This window comes from Neoarius graeffei, chromosome 18 (genome assembly GCF_027579695.1).
Source record: "Neoarius graeffei isolate fNeoGra1 chromosome 18, fNeoGra1.pri, whole genome shotgun sequence".
Lineage (NCBI taxonomy): Eukaryota > Metazoa > Chordata > Actinopteri > Siluriformes > Ariidae > Neoarius > Neoarius graeffei.
In genome coordinates this window covers 15,937,242-15,953,054 of record NC_083586.1, presented here as the reverse complement: position 1 = coordinate 15,953,054, position 15,813 = coordinate 15,937,242, and positions in this window count along the sequence as shown.

Below are 15,813 nucleotides of genomic sequence, written 5' to 3'. Positions count from 1 at the left end.
TTACGATGACGTCACAACCACATGACTGTGAGTGCTTCACGCCGGGTAGAAGTGTAACGAACTCGATGTGAGTTGTCAACAAATCCTATAACTTGGTTCATGAAACGTGCTTACAAAATATTTTCACTGTGAATATTTATTGTGTAATGGTGCAAAGTGAGAGAGAGAGAGAGAGAGAGTGAAAATAGCCCTTAGGGCAGAGTCAATCCCGCCAGCAAAAATAGGGAAAAAAAGGAGTGATCTCACCTCTTCAGATGTTGGTTTAAGTCCTACAATACATTCCTCAAAAAGGGCATAGAACAACAAATTAATCCATCAATGTGTAGCATTCAATTTATTCCGGACCATTAAAGGCGCCGCCTTCCGCGTAGAATCATACGTCATCCTCGCCACCATATTGGATAGGTCAAAGCGGAGAACAAAGATGCCTCATTCATGTGCTGCGTTTAACTCTACCAACAGGTTTACCGTCCAAACGAGATCACATGGGATTACCTTTCACAGGTGAGACTGGAAAAATACTTTTCATTGTATTTGGTCATTATAATGTAATTTTACGAACCTGACTTTGTGGCTAATATGAAGTCTTGCGCATAATAGTTTATGCGCATGCATCCTTACTTCTTCTATTGTTCTGGTGTCTCCGAAGGGACCGTCTTACAGCGCCCCTAGAGGTGTGGCATGTGTATTGCATTGTTTTCAGCAAGCATTGCGTTGCCATATGGACCTGATATTTTACTGATCATTGCCCATTTGGACGCGATATATTTTTAAATAACATCTCGTTGCCATTGTCGTGTGGATGTAGCCTGAGTCATTGGGCAGAGCACTTCAACACCTTACTCAACTGCCCTTCAGCAATGTTGGAGGAAGCTCTCAAAGCAATTCTCCAAAGGCAATTATTGGAGAAGCTAAATCTGCCACCATCACTAGACGAGGCTACCAGAGCCATCCAACAGACCTCTACAGGGAAGTCTCCTGATGCAGATGGCATCCCCGCTGAGATATACAAGTATGGGGCACCTACATGACAAAGAAACTTACCCAACTGTTTGTTCTGATCTGGGACAAGGGAGCTGTATCCCAAGATTTCAAAGACACCTCCATTGTACACCTTTACAAGCGTAAAGGTAACCGGACCATTTGTGACAACCACAGAGGCATATCTTTTCTTTCAATTGCAGGAAAGATATTGGCACGAGTTCTCCTAAACAGGATGTTAGAGGAGCTCATTGAGTCAGTATATCCAGAATCACAATGCAGTTTCAGGCCAGGACGAGGAACAGCAGACATGATATTTACCATAAGACAGATTCAAGAGAAGTGCAGAGAGGAAAACATGGACCTCTACATGATGTTCACTGACCTGACTAAAGCATTCGACACTGTCAACCGTGATGGCCTTTGGACAATCCTACAAAAACTTGGTTGTCCAGACAGGTTCGTAGCAATCATCCGGTCCTTTCACGAGGGTATGCTGGCAAGAATACAGGAGTCTGGAGAGTCATTTGACCCATTCCCTGTTACCAATGGCACAAAGCAATGTTGTGTTCTTGCTCCAACCCTCTTCTCCATAGTGTTCTCTCTTATGCTGCTGGATGCTTTTCAGGGCTTAGACAAGGGTGTTTACATACAGTTTCGGTCAGACAGCGGCCTGTTCAACCTAAGATGCCTCCAGTCCCATACGAAGACAAAGTTAATGCTGATTGACGTGCTCTATGCAGACGATTGTGCCTTAGTCACCCATACCTTGGAGGATATCCAGCTGATAACATCCATGTTTGCCCGTGCGTCAGAGAAATTTGGCTTGACAATCAGTATTAAGAAAACTGAGGTCATGTACCAAACAGCTCCAGACAAAAGTTACACCAGTCCGGTCATCACCATCAACAATGCACCTCTCAAATCTGTAGACAAGTTTTGTTATCTGGGCAGTATTCTGTCAAACTCCATAACCATAGATGATGAGATCACACAGCGCATCACTAAAACTAGCAGCTCGTTTGGAATGCTAAGATGTAGACTGTGGGATGAGCATAGTGTAAGGCTGCATACAAAAATCAACATGTATAAAGCAGTGGTTCTCATTTCGCTCTTGTATGGCTGCAAGACGTGGACAACCTACCATCACCACATCAAACTGCTGGAACACTTTCAACAATGCTGCCTGAGGTCCATCTGTAGCATTAAGTGACAGGACAAGGTTTCTAATGTCGAGGTCCTAGAGCATTGTGGTGTCCCCAGTGTGGAAAGCCAGATCATCAAGGCACAGCTTCGCTGGGTAGGACACGTCTCCAGAATGGCAGACACGAGAATACCTAAAGTATTTCTCTTTAGTCAACTGAGCTGCGGAAAGAGATCAGTGGGCACAGGGACGCAGGAACTAGTGGTGCTGAGGGTGCTGCAGCACCCCCCTCCTGGACAACAGACGCAACTACAACATTGGCGTTGTAAATTCAGGCATACGTTTTTCTTTTATTCTAAAATAAAAACAAAATGAAAAAAAATTTTTTTTCTAATTTTTACATGCTTATAAGTAGTTTTAAATGTAATTTAAAAATTTGGTTTGAGGTGAGTGATAAACGTTTAGACCTCAACCAGACCGGAAAGAACAGTGGCGTAGAACAGTGCACTGGTGGCGGGAGAGTTCGTTTAGCTAGTGGTGTGTGTCAATGTAGCAGCAATGAGCCAGAAAAGGATTTCTGATTTCTTTAAAGATGGAGGGGGCTGCCTCCACTGCGTGTGTGAGAGCGGGAGAACACGAACGTGAGTGTGGACTATGAACGATGTCAAAATGCGGCCGTAAATAATTTAATAGGCCCGCTCTTCTTTTAGTATGGTTAATCTTATTAAGGTTATGGTTATCTTGTTTTTGTCACCTAAAAATGTACGCCTACGAGTACGACCTATCATAGTTTGGATGTTTGATACCATGGACAGCTACGCGGCGCGCTCTGGCTGAGAACACACTTTGTATTTTTCATCTTTTGTCTAAAAAAATAAATGCACTTATTATTGAATACATGTGAGTGTCTCAGTAAATGTAAGATTATAGCTCTGGTCTGGCTTTTAGTAGCCTACTGTAAGAAATAATACTGAGAATATAGCCTTTGGGCTATATTTGGTGCATCATCCGATGACATAGCCTACAGCACCCTGCACTTCAGATGAGTTCCTGCGTCCCTGAGTGGGCAGGCCAAGGTTGAGATACAAGGACACACTCAAACACAACCTCAAGAGATGTGGAATCAACCCTGATGCCTAGGAAAGCACTGCCAAAGTCCGTGCGACATGGCACAGCACTTGCAGTGAGTGCATCCAGGTCTTTGAGGAGAGGTGAACTGGTCTACTTAATGAGAAGTGTGCTAAGAGGAAGGCCACTAACACCACTACCAGCCCTTTGTACCAGTGCAGCATATGTGACAGGGCTTGTGGCTCTAGGTTTGGTTTCTTTGCTCACGAAAAGAGTCATCGCTAGTGTCACCAGATACTCATGCGTTGCCTTCGACGCGAGAATCCATCATCATCATGGGAAATAACAAGAAGATCTTAACCCCAGCACTGATATCAGGCAATGATGGGAAGGAAAGGTGCACAAGGCCCAATTCATATGAATTTTCATAAATAAGACAATGCAAGCAAGCAGGTCCTTCCTTTGCTTTATGCTATCACCTATTTCCTACTGCCTTTTCTCAGCAGGTTCAAATTCAGGTGTTATTGTATGGAACAATGACTCTGGTGTGATTAGGAACCCTCCCGTGAGAGGTTCACAGCCCCCAATTCATTACACTGAGCCTTTGTTTTTAATAAGGAGCTTGTCTATTAAGTCAACTCAGGGAATTTCTGTTAGCAACTATCCTGAGTTTTGCTAGGAGAGGAAACAATCAAAATTACTTATGTTGCTCTTATTTAAAAATATCAACCAGTGAAGTCAAAATACACACTGAAATTGATAGTTTTTGTACACCAGCACATCCTGAAGTGTTTTATTCCTCTTATACTGCAGCCATATACCAATTTTTTACAGTCTTTTATTTAGTAAAGAATGAGTCTTACCATGTTGGAAAATCACAAACTGCATGCCTAAACATCACACTGACTGTAACACATTCCAGAAAAAGTTGGAATGGGGCAACAAAAGACTGGGAATGTTGTGGAATGCTCAAAAAACACCTGTTTGGAACATTCCACAGGTAAACTGGTGATAGTATCATGATTGGGTATGAAAGGTTCAGTCGTTCACAAGCAAATATAGGGTGAGGTTCACCACTTTGTGAAAAACTGCATGGTCAAATAGTCGAACAGGTTAAGAACAATGTTTCTCAATATACAATTGCAAGGAATTTAGGGATTTTACCATCCACAATATCATTAAAGGATTCATAGAATCTGGAGAAATCTCTGCATATAAGGGGCAAAGCTGAAAACTAGCATTGATCCCCATAACCTTCAGGTGGCACTGCATTAAAAAATGGCATCCTTGTATAAAGGACATTACTACATGGGAGTAATTAGGAACACTTTGGAAAACAGTTGTCAAAGCGTCTACAAAAGGTATATATGAACAACATCCAGAAACACCACCGAATTCTTTGGGCCCGGGCTCATCTGAGATGAACTGACACAAAGTGGAAAAGTGTCATGTGGTCTGATGAGTCCACATTTCAAATTATTTTTGGAAATCATGGACATTGTGTCATCCAGGCTAAAGAGGAAAAGAACCATCCAGGTTGTTACCAGCACAAAGTTCAAAAGCCAGACTCTATGATGGTATAGGGTGTGTTTGTGCCCAAGGCATGGGTAAATAGCCCCCAAGCATAACTACTGTACGTCATCACTTGTTTATCTCAGTGCATTATGGGAGATAGTAGTTGGGCAATATAGCGAATGTTAGATTAATTTTACAGTGGATATAAAAAGTGTACACACCCCGTTAAAATGATAGGTTTTTCTGTTGTAAAAAAAATGAGACCACGATAAATAATTAAAAAACTTTTCCCACCTTTAATGTGACTTATAATCTGTACAATTCAATTGAGAAACAAACAAATCTGTTAGGGGGAAAAATATAAAAAATAAAAAAAGGTACAATAAGTTGGTTGCATAAGTGTTCACACCTTTAAACTAATACTTTGTTGAAACAACTTTTGATTTAATTACAGCATTCAGTCTTTTTGGGTACACACCTGCCATCAATTAAAATGACTCTGATTAACCCCAAATAAAGTTCAGACATTTACTCAGTTGCATCCTCCAGCAAAAGCTATGGTTCACAGAGAGCTTACAAAACATCAAAGGGAACTCATTGTTGAAAGGCATCAGTCAGGAGAAGGGTACAAAAAAATTTCCATGGCATTACATATACCATGGAGCACAGTGAAGACAGTCATGAAGAAGTTGAGAAGATATGGGACAACAGTGACATTACCGAGAACTGGATGTCCCTCCAAAATTGATGAAAAGACAAGACGAAAACTGGTCAGGGAGGCTGCCGAGAGGCCTACAGCAACACTGAAGGAGCTGCAGGAATTTCTGGCAAGTACTGGTTGTGTACTACATGTGACAACAATCTCCTGTATTCTCCATATGTCTGGACTATGAGGGAGGGTCAAAGAAAAACATCCAGGCCCGGCTAAATTTTGCAAAAATAAAATAAAAAATACATCAACTCTCCCAAAAGCATGTGAGGAAAATGTGTTATGGTCTGATGTAACCAAGGTTGAACGTTTTGGCCACAATTACAAAAGATATGTTTGGTGTAAAAACAACAATGCACATCACCAAAAAACAAAACAAAACACCATACCCACGGTGAAGCATGGTGGTAACAGCATCATGTTTTGGAGTTGCTTTTCTTCAGCTGGAACAGGGGCTTTAGTCAAGGTGGAGGGAATTATGAGCAGTTCTAAATACCAGTCAATTTTGGTCCCACACCTTCAGGTGTCTGCTAGAAAGCTGAAGATGAAGAAGAATTTCATCCTTTAGCATGACAATGACCCCAAAAAAGTTTTGGAATGGCCCAGCCAGAGCCCAGACCTAAATCCAATTGAAAATCTGTGGGGTGACCTGAAAAGAGCTGTGCACAAGAGATGCCCTCGCAATCTGACAGATTTGGAGCACTTTTGCAAGGAAGAGTGGGCAAATAGTGACAAGTCGAGATATGGCAGGCTGATAGACACCTACCCAAAAAGACTGAATGCTGTAATTAAATCAAATTGTGGCAGCATGGTGGTGTAGTTGTTAGCACGGTCGCCTCACAGCAAGAAGGTTCTGGGTTTGAACCCAGCGGTCAGCGAGGGCCTTTCTGTGTAGAGTTTGCATGTTCTCCCTGTGTCTGTGTGGGTTTCCTCTGTGTGTGTGTGTGCTCACTGCTTCAGATGGGTTAAATGCAGAGGATGAATTTCACTGTGCTTGAAGTGTGCATGTGACAAATAAAGGTTTCTTCAAAAGGTGCTTCAACAAAGTATTAGTTTAAGGGTGTACACACTTGTGCAACCAGCTTATTGTACGCTTTTTATTTATGTTTTTTCCCCTTAACAAATTTGTTTGTTTTTTTGATTTAATTGTACAGGTTATAGGTCACATTAAAGGTACAACCTAGAGATTGACCGAGTCTACCACACTGTACAACAACATCAAATTTCAATGTCTTATCAAAACATTTATAAATGAGTGATTAGTTAAATAAAACTTGATGTCAGAAAACATTACAAAAAAAATCAATCTTTGGAAACTCACTGATCTGCAGTGTGATGTTCAGTATAAATGCATTTACTTCAATAAATGCCACTAGTGAGGTACACTGAACATTATACATACCCGAAAGAGAACTCTTCGTGATTTGGGAGTTTTATCGGTCCAACAGGCTCGTTCGGTTGCTGAGTGCTTCAGTACGTTGAGAGGCAAAGGCCGAAGAATGCTTCTTTGTTTTACAGGCTTTGGAATATCACTAGTTTCAGATGATGAACAGTGTTGATTATAACAATCATCTATAACCGAAGGCCATTCCTCAGACCATGGAAATATAGCTAGGTCACAGTTTTTAAGTACGTCTTTTTCCCACCAGAGAAATGTAAGCTACAAACACTTGTCCACTTCGATTCAGTTTGAAGGTTTTTGCTGCGGAATAAACTTATCCATTTCTTTCTTCTTTTCAACTGGCAGCTGATAAAAGCTCAAATTAGGTGTTCTCTTTGTTGTGGAGACACATGCACACAGCAATCCCCTTTAGGCATGGTTAAAACTGGTTAGACAGAACAATTCAGTGTTTAACAAAGGTGAAAGTAAACAATATAGCGGTGCTGACCCCGGGTATCGCCCATAATGCATTGTGGTAAACAAGCGATGACGTAGTCATGGGTTAGGGTTATCGCACATCTGTGAAGGCACCATAGGTTTTGGAGCAACATATGGTGCCATCCAGATGACAATGTCTTTTTCAGCGACATCCCTGCTTATTCCAGCAATACAATACCAAGCCATATTCTGCACATTTTACAACAGTAGGGCTTTGTAGGGAAAGAGTGTAGGTGCTAAACTGGCCTGCCTACAATGGATGAATACATTCAGAATGAGCATATATTTACAAAAAAATATAAAGTTGATCAGTTTGAACATTAACTATCTTGTCTTTGTATTGCAAATCATGTTATTCTGGTTTGCAAATCATGTTATTCTGTTTTTATTTGTGTTTTACACAGCGTCTGAACTTTTTTTGCAATCAGGGTGATGATTTTGTAATCAGGGTGATGCAATGACTTGCAAATACCTATCAACCTGTATTCAACTGAATACAATACAACACGATATTTAATGTTCAAACTGATAAACTGTATTGGGTTTTTTTGTGAATATACGCTCATTCTGAATTTGATGCCTGCAACACATTCCAAAAAAAGTTGGGACGGGGCAAAAAAAGACTGGAAACATTGTGGAATGCTAAAAAAACACCTGTTTGGAACATCGTACAGATAAACAGGTGATAGTATCATAATTGGGTATTTGTGTTTTACACAGCATCCAAACTTTTTTTTTCAATCAGGGTGATGATTTTGTAATCAGGGTGATGCAATGATTTGCAAATACCTCATCTCATCTCATCTCATTATCTCTAGCCGCTTTATCCTGTTCAACAGGGTCGCAGGCAAGCTGGAGCCTATCCCAGCTGACTATGGGTGAAAGGCGGGGTACACCCTGGACAAGTCGCCAGGTCATCACAGGGCTGACACATAGACACAGACAACCATTCACACTCACATTCACACCTACGGTCAATTTAGAGTCACCAGTTAACCTAACCTGCATGTCTTTGGACTGTGGGGGAAACCGGAGCACCCGGAGGAAACCCACACGGACACAGGGAGAACATGCAAACTCCGCACAGAAAGACCCTCTTCAGCCGTGAGGTTCGAACCCGGACCTTCTTGCCGTGAGGCGACAGCGCTAACCACTACACCACCGTGCCGCCCTTGCAAATACCTATCAACCTGTATTCAATTGAATACAATACAACAACACGATATTTAATGTTCAAATTGATAAACTGTATTGGGTTTTTTGGTAAATATACGCTCATTCTGAATTTGATGCCTGCAATACATTCCAAAAAAAGTTGGAGCAGGGCAACAAAAGACTGAAAACATTGTGGAATGCTCAAAAAACACCTGTTTGGAACATTGTACAGGTAAACAGGTGATAGTGTCATGATTGGGTATGAAAGGCTCAGTTGTTCACAAGCAAGGTTCACCACTTTGTGATAAACCACATGGGCAAATAGTCCAACAGTTTAAGAACAATGTTCCACAATGTACAGTTGCAAGGAATTTAGGGATTTTACCATTAACAAGACATAATATCATCAAAGGATTCAAAGAATCTGGAGATATCTCTGCACATATGGGGCAAGGCTGAAAACTAACATTGAACCCTGTGACCTTCAATCCCTCAGGTGGCATTGCATTAAAAAAAATTACATTACTGTATCAAGGACATTACTACATAGCAGTATTTGGGAACACTTTTGAAAACCATCATCAATGCATCTACAAAAGCAATCTATGAACAACACCCAGAAACACCACCTAATTCTCTGGCTCAAGCTCATCTGAGATGGTCTGGTACAAAGGGGAAAAGTGTGCCATGGTCTGATGAGTCCACATTTCAAATAATTTTTGGAAATCATGGACGTTGTGTCATCCGGGCTGAAGAGGAGTACGACCATCCAGATTGTTAGCAGCACAAAGTTCAAAAACCAGCATCTGTGATGGTATGGGGGTATGTTAGTGCCCAAGGCATGGCAACTTGCACATCTGTGAAGGCACTATTAATGTTGGAAGGTACATATAGATTTTGGAGCAACATATGCTGCTATCCAGTCAATGTCTTTTTCAGGGACATCCCTGCTTATTCCAAGCCACATTTTGTACATGTTACAACAGTGGGGCTTTGTAGGAAAAGTGTGTATGTGCTAAACTGGCCTGTCTGCAATGGAAGAATACATTCAGAATGAGCATATATTTACAAACAACAATAAAGTTTATCAGTTTGAACATTAAATAGCTTGTCTTTGTATTGTATTCAATTGAATATAAGTTGAAAAGGGTTTGAAAATCATGGCATTCAGTTTTTATTTGCATTTTATACAGCATCCCAACATTTTTGTAATCAAGGTTATATGAGAATGCATCAAAATGGGGTATGTCATCCTAAGTTTGAGGGCAGTTGTATGTAAGAAGTGATTTTGAATTACTATAGTTTTATTAAGTACAAAAGTATTATTTATAAAACCTTTTATAAACCTTTTATAAAACCTGTCTTCGAAAATTACAGAGTAATTAGCGTATAGACATTTTTTAATTTTTCAGGTTTGCAGTGTTGTGTCCACCACAGTTCTGCTCCCAGACTGAAAACACTTTGTGAGAACACAAAGAGAATAGAAGTGTTGAATCAGGGATGAATTTGGCCTTTCAGGCTCTTGTTTGAGATAACACTGTCACCGAAAGGACTGAGCATGAAATAGCACTTATAGTGCACAAGTTTCTGCAGTTCTGTGCTTCGTGAAGTGACCTTGAAAGCGAAAGAGGCACTATATATAAATTCAACCTATTATTAGTAGAGATATATTTCAAAACACAAAAAGTACAATGACTTTACCTTGGTTTAGTGAGGAGGAATCCCTACAGTGGTGCTTGAAAGTTTGTGAACCCTTTTGAATTTTCTATATTTCTGCATAAATATGACCTAAACAACTTCAGATTTTCACACAAGTCCTAAAGGTAGATAAAGAGAACCCAGCTAAACAAATGAGACAAAAATATTATACTTGGTCATTTATTTATTGAGGAAAATGATCCAATATTACATATCTGTGAGTGGCAAAAGTATGTGAACCTCTAGGACTAGCAGTTAATTTGAAGGTGAAATTAGAGTCAAGTGTTTTCAATCAATGGGATGACAATCAAGTGTGAGTGGGCACCCGGTTTTATTTAAAGAACAGGGATCTATCAAAGTCTGAGCTTCACAACACATGTTTGTGAAGTGTATCATGGCACGAAAAAAGGAGATTTCTGAGGACCTCATAAAAAGTGTTGATGATGTTCATCAGGCTGGAAAAGGTTACAAAACCATCTCTAAAGAGTTTGGACTCCACCAATCCACAGTCAGACAGATTGTGTACAAATGGAGGAAATTCAAGACCACTGTTACCCTCCCCAGGAGTGGTTGACCAACAAAGATCACTCCAAGAGCAAGGCGTATAATAGTTGGTGAAGTCACAAAAGGACCACAAAGTAACTTCTAAGCAACTGAAGGCCTCTTTCACACTAGCTAATGTTAATGTTCATGAGTCCACCATCAGGAGAACACTGAACAACAATGGTGTGCATGGCAGGGTTGCAAGGAGAAAGCCACTGCTCTCCAAAATGAACATTGCTGCTTGTCTGCAGTATGCTAAAGATCACGTGGACAAGCCAGAAGGCTATTGGAAAAATGTTTTGTGGACGGATGAGACCAAAATAGAACTTTTTTGGTTTAAATGAGAAGCACTATGTTTGGAGAAAGGAAAACACTACATTCCAGCATAAGGTTCTTATCTCATCTATGAAACATGGTGGTGGTAGTATCATGGTTTGGGCCTGTTTTGCTGCATCTGGGCCAGGACGGCTTGCCATCATTGATGGAACAATGAATTCTGAATTATACCAGTGAATTCTAAAGGAAAAATGTCAGGACGTCTGTCCATGAACTGAATCTCAAGAGAAGGTGGGTCATGCAGCAAGACAATGACCCTAAGCACACAATTCATTCTACCGAAGAATGGTTAAAGAAGAATAAAGTTAATGTTTTGGAATGGCCAAGTCAAAGTCCTGACCTTAATCCAATCGAAATGTTGTGGAACGACCTGAAGCAAGCAGTTCATGTGAGGAAACCCATAGACATATAAACATAGATGCCGCATTGAGCTGGGTGGCCCGTTGCTGGGATACGTCAGAGTGTCTGCCATATTGGATGTGGCAAGTCTTCCCCGTAAACCAATGCAAGTAAATGGACTGAACTTCATAAAGCCCCTTTCTACAATAATATTTAACTCGATGCCTTTTATTCACCCATTAAGACACACACGTATATATTTGGGAAACAAACAGGCATCAAAACAACATATATAACTTTTAATGTGATGGTTATAAATAGTGTGTGAAATACCCTGTACACTGCAAACTAGCGACATATACGCGATAGATAGCTCAGGTAAGCTAATCAGTCAGCATACCATAGCAAGCTACCAAAACCTGAGGCCAAAATAACCAGCCTACAAGACTGAATATGATAAATGATGGAAATAGTGGAAAAACTAGAAATAGTGAATGAAAATAAAAATTTACTGTTTTATTTATTGAGTCACCACACAGACCTACTCTCGTTGAATAAAGTGAGCTGAATGACTGCCAAACTGAGTTCGGCCAGGTTCTAACGTCATACCAAAACAAAATACATCACTGATTCCTTCACATTCAGAAAGGTTAAAAACATTCATCATACGTTCAAAAACGTTCATCACAGTGTGGCACTGTATTATCTAATTCTGTATTATCTAACACTGTATTATCTAATGTCTCTCACTGCTTTTTCATGTCTTTATTTTTGGGAAACCTACATAGTATGTGAAAAGTTAGCTAAGCAACTAACAACAATCAGCGTAGTTACGAAGGAAATACTTCGTTGTTTGGAGACAGGTTTCACCGAGCGGCTATTATGCGTGAGACTTCATATTAGCCACAAAGTCAGAAAAATCTGTTCGTAAAATTACGTTATAATGACCAAATACAATGAAAAGTATTTTTCCAGTCTCACCTGTGAAAGGTAATCCCATGTGATCTCGTTTGGACGGTAAACCTGTTGGTACAGTTTGCCACATCCAATATGGTGGCGAGGATGACGTATGATTCTACGCAGAATGAGGCGTCTATATGTTTATGAGGAAACCCACCAACATCACAGAGTTGAAGCTGTTCTGTATGGGCTAAAATTCCTCCAAGCCAGTGTGCAGGACTGATCAACAGTTATTGGAAACGTTTAGTTGCAGTTATTGCTGCACAAGGGGGTCACACCAGATAATGAATTCAAAGGTCCACATACTTTTGCTACTCACAGATATGTAATATTGGATCATTTTCCTCAATAAATAAATGACCAAGTATACTATTTTTGTCTCATTTGTTTAACTGGGTTCTCTTTATCTACTTTTAGGACTTGTGTGAAAATCTGATGTTGTTTTAGGTCATATTTATGCAGAAATATAGAAAATTCAAAAGAGTTCACAAACTTTCAAACACCACTGTATATCACTCTAGTTCTCTCACATTAGTTTTCTGCTTAAGGGCTTGTTAGGTGTTTCATTTGGCAGAACAAAACACCATTCCTTCACTCAATACAAAATACAAACAGCAGTAATTTTCAGATCATCATGTGTATTCTTGTGCGTCCTCCAGATTAATACCACAGCTGCTTGAAGAAGTGATGGAGAGACAATGCTACACATCTCACTGGGGCCCTTGAATGTAATTGAACTTATTAGCTGTTGAGTAGCCTAGCTTACTTTACTCATATGCTTCATACAAGCAGTCATTCTTAGCCTATTGAACACACTTAACTGTACCAGCTAGATTATATCTATACAACTAGAAATGCATTTTCTAAGGAAAATCGTGTGCTTGGGTTGGGCTGGATGTGATGGAGGTCTGAAAGATATATTCCAGTTGTCCAAGTTTTAAGCATTTAGTTTAAAAAGAAAGCATTGAGAGAGAGAGAGAGAGAGAGAGAGAGAGAGAGAGAGATGTTAATGCTAAAATTGGTATTTTAGAACATGACTATGAGTAAAACATTAGCTCAATGTTTCCCAGCATATCTTGTTGTCAAGTAATAAAGCTTTTACTAACAAAACATGTACATAATCATATTTCATGATCTCTGCCTGTTCTACAACTCTTAAAAATAAAAAATAAAAAAGCTTGAAAAAAATATCAGTCATTGTTCTTGTGGAGTTCTTCTGTGTGGGTGTATCTTATTATCTTATCATTATCTTATTGACTGGCCAGATTTGTTTGGTCCCACATGTGCACTGTATTTTTTGTCCACAACAAACAATATTATTTAAGATAAACGCATAATTCAGCTATAAATCACCATGTTAGTCATTCTTATTACTCATTAATGCTTCATTTATTTTTAACAAAAAAAACCCACATCTTTAAAGACCAACATTATTTTTAAAACAGTTGTGCCAATTAAAGGGTGATCATTAACTCTGACATCAAGACGTTTTCTCAGTTCTCATTCATGACCATGCAGCAATCATTGAACACCATTTTACAACAAAGTCAATCATTTAGCATTAATGCACAGTGAATAGATTTATACATACTGTTCTGTATTAAGATAAAATACAAAGATGATTTATTTGATTCACAGCCATTGTGAAAACAATGCCTCTGCCTAAAACAGCTATATTATCATGTAGTTTTAACAGTTTAAAAGACTGTACATTTTAGCTTCTGGGAGACAAACCACCTTTATCCTTTATTCATGTATTTTGCTAACACAATGCATAAAATGTTTATTGGGTCATGGGCCACACACACATGAACTTTCTGAGGGCTTTTGAGAGATTGTGACCTCAAATGAAGAATATCTGATAGTACATTAGTATTCATCCTGCATTTCATCCTTTCATACTGTTGTGGACTGCAAAGCTTATTGTTGAGAATGTGAAAGGATCAAATTTTAATAACCTGATCTGCAGGTTTCTTTGCATGATAGACGTCATGATAAAAACTTTTATTACTTTTACTTCCTTAAGAGGGTCTAATTTAAATTCTAAGTGCTCTGCCAAGGCCCTGAAGCAACCCCAGCAGGATGCTACAAGGACTTTGCAAAACCATGTAATCATCGCCAGGCTGTGACAGTCTGACAGAAAATTGCAATTCCTGAAACCCTAGCTCTTAGGAGGCATCCCTTTACAAACCATGGTGATAACTGAAAATGGCTGAGCAAGGAGGATTTTTCAGAGACTGAGGGGCCTTGGATCTCACACCTGTGTATGCAACCCTGATTCCAAAAAAAGTAATACCAAATTATGTCAAAGGTAAATAAAAACAGAATGCAAGGATTTGCAAATTGTTTTCAAACCTATATTCAACTTAATTCAATATGAAGACAATATATTTAATGTTAAAACTAATAAACTTTATTGTTTTTGTAAATCCACATTCATTCTGAATTTGATACCTGGAACACATTCGGGGCATGTTTACCACTGTGTTACATCATTTCTTAACAACACTCGGTAAGTGTCTGGGAAATGAGGACACTAATTGTTGAGGTTTTGAACATAAAATTCTTTTGCATTCTTGCAAGATATGACTTCAGTTGCTCAACAGTCTGGGGTCTCTGTTGTTGTACTTTGCACTTCATACTGCACCACACATTTTCAATGGGAGGCAGGCAAGCCAGTTTCGCACCTGCACTCTTACTATGAAGCATGAAACTCAGAATGAGTGTATTTTTTAAAAATACAATAAAGTTTATTCATTTGAACATTATATAGCTTTTAACCACTGACCATCTCAGATTTGCTTCACACTTTCTGGAAATATTGTCAGTGTGCCCAATAAATAGTGTACAACATTTTAAGCTTGTACCTTCATTACTTTCTGAGATATATGGGCTTAAAACAAGGGGCGTGGCCCCAATTTCACTGTTGAAATGCGTGCTACGGAAAACGGACCTAAATTCCATAATCATTACTTTTAGACTATTCATGCAAGATACATGAAATTTTCAAGGATTGTTCTTCAATGCCAGATGCCTTTAAATACTAAAACAGAAAGTTCACAGTTCAATATTTGCCAAGTTATGGCTTGCTGAAAATCATAAAAAATGTATTCTATCATGCTTTGGAGCAACTTTGACCCCCCATATCTCCACATTAAAGCACAACCAATCTTTCAAATTTTCTTATTTATTACTCATGTTATAGTACTCTTTAGGCAACTAGGTATGTGTTCAAAAGAAATCAAACTTTCTGATTTATTAGGCTTTAAAAGTAAAAAAAAATTGCACCTATAATTCAAATGCATATTACAAATGTATGACAAGGTTTACCATAAAAACGATTATACCACTGGAAAGAGCTTCTTTTGTTTAGCAAATGCACAAAATATGAAGTTGGTACCCTAAACCAAACTATAAATATTAAGGCATCAAGTACGGCATGTTTTACGATAGACAGAAATGCTGTTTTAAGGTATATAATCTACT